The 8,262-nt window shown below is 42.1% G+C and overlaps 1 pseudogene; it reads left to right on the plus strand.

The window, feature by feature from the left end:
* The first annotated feature begins 841 nt into the window (after positions 1-841).
* On the plus strand, positions 842-2,663 carry LOC102127100 (heterogeneous nuclear ribonucleoprotein A1 pseudogene; annotated as a pseudogene).
* The last annotated feature ends 5,599 nt before the right edge of the window (positions 2,664-8,262 follow it).

Here is an 8,262-nt window from a genome sequence, read left to right on the forward strand (position 1 = left end):
TTTGAGTTCCTGACCATACTTCGATTTATCACACCTAATGATTTGTAATCTTCACAATGACTCTTTGAGGTAGGGATTATTAATCCCATTTTATGAATTATTAAGATAGGTACACTGAGCTAGATTCAGCAAAAAGGTAGGTCCCAGGAAGATAGTTCAGATAGACACTGACCTGCTTCAGTAGTTCCTAAGGAGAAGCTGATCAAGGCTGCCTTTAGTAGGAAGGTACTTGGGGACCCAACTCCAGGGCCCTAGGCTCTAACTTCCCACAAACCGATCCCTTCAGAGGGAAGGCAGAGGTGAGAGGACAGAAACTGTATCTTTTTTCAATCCATGTTATATGGTCACTGTTCTAAATCTCTGAAAATTAATCTTAGTCATTCCCGATACCTGGCAAGTGGAATACGTTAAATATGTTTTCAAATTAACATATACCTAAGGAGTCCAGGGTCTAGATCGCAGTGCTGTTTCTCTCAGTTTGGAGTCTTCATTATGTGTCTGTTTCCCTGGAGCTAGGATTCATCCCTGTAGTGAGCCTTCTGACTGCAGCTGATAGCATTCCTCTATCTCACCTTCCGATGGGGTGGTTCAAGACCAGTGGTAGATTCATAAGTACACAAGCCTGGACATCTGAATGAGTTGGGACTTTCTGGATCAATTGTCCAGGCTTGAGGTAAGCTTTCAAGTGACTAACAAACATGGCAAGCTTGTGTTGCATGGGAACCTACTGACCAGATGGAAGAAAACTTAATTGAACACAGAGCCAATTTTCAAAGTTTAGAATATGGTGTGTTGCGATACATTTGTTAGCTTTCTCCTTCCTGCTAGGGGATGCTGTTGAGGAAGCTTTGTCAAAGTCTCTCTTCCCACTGCTGTTGTGTCTAAGTTGGAGTCTCCTAAACAGCCTGAACGGCTATGGAAGCTCCTCATTGGAGAGTTGAGCTTTGAAACGACTGCTGAGAGCCTGAGGAGCCATTTTGAGCAATGGGGAACACTCACGAACTGTGTGGAAGTGAGATCCAAACACCAAGCGCTCCAGGGCCTTTGGAGTTGTCACAAATGCCACTGTGGAGGAGGCAGATGCTGCCATGCATACAAGGCCACACATGGGGATGGAAGAATCATACAACCAAAGAGTTGTCTCAGGAGAAGATTCTCAGAGACCAAGTGCCCACTTAGCTGTGAAAAAGATATTTGTTGGTGGCATTAAAGAAGACACTGAAGAACACCACCTAAGAGATGATTTTGAACAGTATGGGAAAATTGAAGTGATTGAAACCATGACTGACCAAGGCAGTGGCAAGTAAAAGGGCTTTGCTTTTGTCACCTTTGATGATCATGACTCCATGGATAAGATTGTCATTTAGAAGTACCACATTGGGAATGGCCACAACTGTGAAGTTAGAAAAGCCCTGTCGAAGCCAGAGGTGGCTAGTGCTTCATCCAGCCAAAGAGGCCAAAATGGTTCTGGAAACTTTGGTGGCGGTCATGGAGGCAGTTTTGATGGGATAGACAACTTTGGTCATGGAGGAAACTTCAGGGGTCATGGTGGCTTTGGCAGCAGCTGTGATAGTAGTGGATATGGTGGCAGTGAGGATGACTCTAATGGATTTGGTAATGATGGTGGTTATGGAGGAGGTGGCCCCGGTTACTCTGAAGAAAGCAGAGGCTATGGAAGTGGTGGAGAAGGTTGTAGAAACCAGGGCAGTGGCTTCTGTGACAGCTATAACAACGGAGACAGAGGCGGCTTTGGCAGTGGTAGTAGAAGTAATTGCAGAAGTAGTAGAAGATACAATGATTTTGGCAAGTACAACAGTCAGTCTTCAGATTTTGAACCCATGAAGGCAGGAAACTTTGAAGGCAGAAACTCTGACCCCTATGGTGGTGGAGGCCAATATTTTGCCAAACCACGAAACCAAGGTGGCTATGGTGGTTCTAGTAGCAACAGTAGCTACGGCCATTGCTACTGTTTTGTTTTGTTTTGTTTTGTCTTTGTTTCTGTTTTTGTTTTGTCATTGTTGTTTTGAGATGGAGTCTTGCACTGTTGCCTCCAGGCTGGAGTGCGGTGGTGTGATCTCGGCTCACTGCAACCTCTGCCTCCTGGGTTCACACAATTCTCCTGCCTCAGCCTCCTGAGTAGCTGGGATTACAGGTGCCCACCACCACACCCAGCTAATTTTTTGTATTTTTAGTAGAGATGGGTTTCACTCTGTTGGCCAGACTGATCTCAAACTCCTGACCTCGTGATCCGCCCGCCTTGGCCTCCCAAAGTGCTGGGATTACAGGCATGAGCCACTGTGCCCGGCCAGAAGATTTTAATTACTGCCACAAGACAAAGCTTAGCAGGAGAGGACAGCTGGAAACGTGACAAGGAAACTACAGGTTACAACAGATTTTTGAACTCAGTCACACACAGTAGTAGCAGGACCTAGCTGCTACAAAGAAGACATGTTTTTGACAATATTCATGTGTATGGGCAAAAATCTCAAGGACTGTAGTTGTGACCAATTGTACAATGGTTTATTTCAGTTTCTGTTCTGTAGAAAGTATAAAGCTTGCCTATAAAAGGTTTTAATGTCAATTATTTTTTGCACCCATGCTGTTGATTGCTAAATGTAATAGTCTGATCATGATGCTAAATAGATGTGTCCTTTAAAAAACAATATGATGTGTTTGTTGTAGTACATTGGTTGGCTGACATTAATGAAAAGACCCACCTATTAACATTGATAACTCAATCTGGACTTCTCTCTATAAAGCTACCCGATTGAGTCCTACTGGCCGGACTTTATAGGCCTCAGTGGCCTCTTAACAAAAGACTGCCTCTAAATTAGACTAAGTGTCTTAGAACCCTGTGGTCTAGAGAAATGAAGTGAAATGTAGTAGCTGGGAGAAACGGGACATTATACGTCAAAGAGAAGAACTATCTTTCAAAGTAAACTAGCACCCCATTCTAGCCCAGTGTCATGGCTGACTCTCAGAGCATCATATTTTCCACTGATGGGCTGAAGATTCATAAATGTAGTAAAACACTGAAAAACAATTGCTTTATAAGACTTCTTTGGAAAATTCCTCATGGGACTACATTTACAAGGTAGAGGGCTTGTCTTCAGCTCCCTCAACATCTCAAATTTTTTGACACATTCAGTACATGCCTGTTATGTCTTTAATCCCAGAACACGTGTATTTTCCCCTTCCAAATGATTTCTTTGCAGATGTCACAATGGAGAAGAGCTGTCAGAGGTGGAAGTAATTATGCTGTCACAAAGATATTACTTTTTTCTTCCAGTGCTGAAAGGCAGTCAGGAACAAGCTATGCATTAGTCTAAGAGCCATGAGATGTATAACTCCAGGTTTTTAAAGCTCAGAGTAGAAAATGAAGAGGGGGCAATGGCATAGCAGGTGAATGCATTTGGGGTGTATTACAGACCAAGCAAGAATCAATCACTTATGTCTGTCAGACCAGATGGCTCTGGAAATAGTTCAATCCTCAGGGCCAATGTGATATGTTGTGATATGTGATATGTCACAATAATATGTTTTCCCGCAGGTTTCAAGCCTATGTTTTTTCAAAAAAAAAAATTTAAAAACTTGAAAGGAAGACAAGTGACCAATATTATAAAATTAATACAGAAAATAATAGTAATCATATTTAATAAACTTCAATTTATCCAATAAACCTGTATGTCAGTCTTTCTTGCTTCAGGCCTGTTTGCATCAGAATTATCCTGGAAGCTTCTTAAAACAACAAAAATGAGCACACAAACATCTATTTAACCATAAGGGAATTTTCACCTAAAATCATCTCCCCCTGTGATGTAGATTCACACTGGAGTTGAGTATAATAATTTTGCTCTCATCAAAAATAATTGGAAAGAGAGGAGCTTTGGGATATGTCATTTTGATCTAAGAAAATTTATTGGCTTTCTTGCTGCTTCTTTGGATTCTTTTTTGCATATCATCTGGCAAGTGAGCAGGTGCACAGCTCTGATAACCAGGAAAGAACCCCCGACCCGCTACCACTGCCTTAGAGCAAACACCCAATAAACAGTCACCGCATTTCCACCCCCGTCCCTACTCCCACCCACCAGGCAAGAAAGCTTAAACCTACTAAAGTCTCTGAGTGCTCAACATGAAATGGAAAACCCAGAAGAACAAGGTTGGAAATCGTGACTGGGAAGTCCCAAGTTCTCTAGTTCCTCCTGGAAGAGGGCATGAAGGTGGCTTTTTGTAAATATGGGCATATTAATTTTTATTTGATGAGCCATAGAAAACTGGACAGTCCAGAGATAAAGGAACTGGGAATGCTGGAATCCAGAAATATTGACCGTCAGTTTGGGATTGGCAGTTTCTCTCCTCCCCATCTTTATTACCAGTTATAGTACTGTTACCTTAGATGCACACATGTTTACAATAATGTTTTTGAAGCTGAACCCTACAGATTTCTCAGATATGCTTCCTATGTCTTTCTAGAGGCCCAAGCACATACCTCCCTCATTTATTGCCTCCTATTCAACTTGCACAGCTTTTATGTGGTTTACATATTAGCCTTCTGCTTAAGATTGTGTTTACAGGGTTTCACTGCACATCTCATTCAGGTTTTGAAAAATATTTAGATTTTAGGAATTGCATTCTACTCTAAGTAACAACTCCAACCCTGCACCATATTTATTTATTGGGTGATTTTTAGGCCACAGTACCATTTTGTACAGTAAGGTATCTTCTTACGAAACAGAGAAGATATGCTTACTTCCTTAGAGGATAAATAATGTGATGCTGAATCAGATAAAGGTAAAGTTACTAAGAGACAAACACTGCATATTAAGTGTTATAACCACACATCAGAAGACCATTTTAGATTGTGGTTTCAGAGTGCTAGAATATTTGAACCCTGTTTGCTTAGGTGACTAATCTAACTTTTTGGTAAGACTGGTTATATTTTTTTTCCGTATAGAGAAGAGGTGACGAGAGAAAGTATTCTTTAGTTTATTGATTCACAATTTTTTAAAAAGATCTCTCTAGTTACTACATAGAGAACAGACCTGGTGGGGGATCTGTTCATGCCTGGGGAGGCCATTTAGGCACCTGCTGCCATCATCAAGGCAGAAGATAAATACCTCAGTTTAAAAGCAAATTTATTTTTACAAGTTATAGATGTAAACAAGTCTCATATGCATGCATAATAGATCTACTTTATCCTACCAAAGGAGAAGGAGGATAATGCAGACATAGACACTAGAACAAGACTGCCTTGGTTCAAATTCCAGCTTTGTCATTCATTGTAGGACCTTGCTTGGACAAATTGCTTAATTTTTTTTTTAATCTCTGTTGTCTTATCTTTAAAAGGAGGCTAATAGTGGTACCTGTCTTATAGGATTGTCAAGAATAAAGGAGTAAGTATATATCAAATGTTTAGAATAGTTCCTTCCAGTCAATCAATGGTAACTTTTTTCTTTTTCTTTTCTTTTTTTTTTTTTTTTTTTGCCCACGCATAAAGAATCTAAATGGTTTCATGTGGCTAATAGCCCCCAGAGGGCAGCAGAGGCATAAGAACAGAGTGGACGAAAGGTTCACAGAAAGATGTCCTGTCTGATGGAAAAACAGGGAGAAGGGCACTGTGAATCATACAAAATGGAGACTGAGCTCAGGGCCATTTATAGCCTGCTTTGGGGACGTTTTCTAATAGTTCACAACGTCTTGTAGACAAAAATCAAGGACTGGAATAAGTGTAGTAATGACAAGGATCCAGGCACGCATCTGAGAGCATATGTCCAGTAAACCTCACTCAAAAGCTAGCAAGAAAATCATGGCTGTTGGCAGGAAGGACAGTTGATACTGAGGGCAGGGGCCTGGGTTCCTTTCCACTTGGCCCTCTCCATGTGACCTGGGCTTCCTCATAGCACGGTAGCTGGGTTACAGCATGAGCGTCCCAGTGAAATCAGGCAGAAGTGGGATCACGTTTTAATGACTCAGAAAAGACATGTATCACTTCTGCCATATTTTAATAGTTAAAAGTCTAAGAAAAGCCCTCTTAGTTCCAAGGGGATAGGACACAGACTCCATCTCTTGATGAGGGAGTAGCAAGTTTCTGGAAAACTATATAAACAGGAAATATTGTAGCCATTTGCATAGAATACAATCAGTCACAAAGTGCTTTCCTAGAAGTTCATACTGGATTCTTTCTGCCTCATTTTCACATGCAGAGCATCAGCAAATCCTGACAGATCAGGCTGCAAAATACATTCCAAACCTGATCTGATCTCACCACCTGCACTGCTCCCACCCTTGTCCAACCCGACATGTTTCTCTACCTGGATCACAGCAAAGTCTAGTGAGAGGTTCCTCACCTCCAATTTAAAAATCCCATAACCTACTATTTATAGGGCAGCCAGTGAGAACTTCGAAAAAATGTAAGTCTAATCCTATCACTACTGCTCATCTTAGAACTATCCAATGGCTTTCAATTATGCTTAGAATAAAGGCCAAACTCCTAATGGTGACCCACAAGACCCTCCATATTTTGGCCCTATTTATCTGTCTCATTTCATCTTCAGGCTTCTTTCCACCACACTCACTCTCACCGTCTTCCTCTCACTTTAGCTCCTGGGTATGTTTTCATCTCAGGCACCTCTGATCCCAAATCTCTTCATATCACCCTGTTCCATGATTCAAATCTGCTTGAACCTCACCTTCCCAGACCACCCAATATAAACGAGCATTGGTCCCATCACCAGCTATTCCTTAACCCTCCTTTATTTTTCTTAATGTACTTATCACTGTCTGAGCTTCCATTGTGTATGCATTTAAGTCCTTGTTCATACTCTGCGTCTCCCTCTAGAATATTAACACTTTATGGGCAGGGTTTTGTTTACTACTTTATTAACAGTGCTTAGATCCATTCAATAGTTAAGTTGAATATTGAATACAGAGCAAAAGAAGAAACAAAACAAACAGTATAGCCTTTCAAATCAGTGGTGGTGTAAACGAAGATCTATTTTCACTGTTGTGAAAACATGTTTGTGTTCTTTACTAGGCTATCCTTTCCTAGTGTCCTGTGGTTTCATGGACTAGTTTAGGAATGGTTGGTTGTTTCCAATGTGTAGCACGTAAGAAACTTTCAGCTTGAGCCTAAGTGTTTCCAGTGCTGAGGTTCAGTCATGTCTGGGCATGTTTGGTGAGTTGGTGGTGACAGACCTCAAATAATTCAATTCTAGTGAAATATTTGGCTTTAAGTGGATGAGGAGGAAAGGTACTGTGGCTTTGGCGTCGGTGTAGTTGGGGGTAGGTATAGAGGAGAGGAAGAGAACCCGAGGACAGCGATGTTCAAGTGAACATGTTATCACTCGTCTGGGCTTCTCAACACTGTTGAACACACTGCCTATATTTGGAGAATTCCCCACCTCCTCTGCAGCCAGTACACTGGTCTGTGACACAGACCCAGACCATGGCGCGTACCTCAGCAAGTTTGCTAATCACAAGCATGTGTTGCAAAGAAACAAGTGCCACCTAGAGCCCACCCTGGTGAGAATGGCAGCTGGTGAATTCGATTTCCAGAGGGAAGGGTGGCCAAGGTGACACCAGGACCCAGCACCAGCAGGAGTCTGTCCCTGGTGGAGTCAGCAGAGTTATTCCCACCTGGTCAGTTCCTTACTGTGACCCTGAGAATTGATCCTGGCTGGGAAGCCTCCCAGCCTGCTTTCCAGCCTCCTGGGAAATCTTACATTGTTTAATAAATTCCTTTTCTGCCCCTACTAGATTTTAATTGTTGACAACTGAGAACTCTGACAGAAAAAGATGGGGTGCTTAATTCCAGTCTACTTCACCGATTAGGCCTGACACCTAGGGAGAAAAGGGGTAGAAGCCAAAATGTCAGGAATTATTTTAATAAGCAATTTTGTAAGACTTGGAGTTTGAACAGCAGTACTTTGCTTCCCAGGCAACAAAGTTCTGCAACAAGCAGGAAAATGAACACTTGCCCACTTTTGCCTAAAACACAGCAGGGTCCTGGTTCCGTGGAAGCTCTGGTGAAATCAGCTTCAAACATCTTTTAGAAGGCTGAATACTTTTGCATTGATATACACAGGATCCTTTATAAAACAGATGAAAGTGGACTGCTTTGATCAACGTGGCACTTGGAGCCCCTAAAGCCAGGATGGCCTCATAAAACTCTCAGTGGTGAGGCTCAGTGGCCATGCCTGGCTGCAGGCTCCCCCAGTCTGTGACACCCAGCAGGAGAGGGACAATCTCCTGAGATGACACCTG

Source organism: Macaca fascicularis, chromosome 11 (genome assembly GCF_037993035.2).
Source record: "Macaca fascicularis isolate 582-1 chromosome 11, T2T-MFA8v1.1".
Classification (NCBI taxonomy): Eukaryota; Metazoa; Chordata; class Mammalia; order Primates; family Cercopithecidae; genus Macaca; species Macaca fascicularis.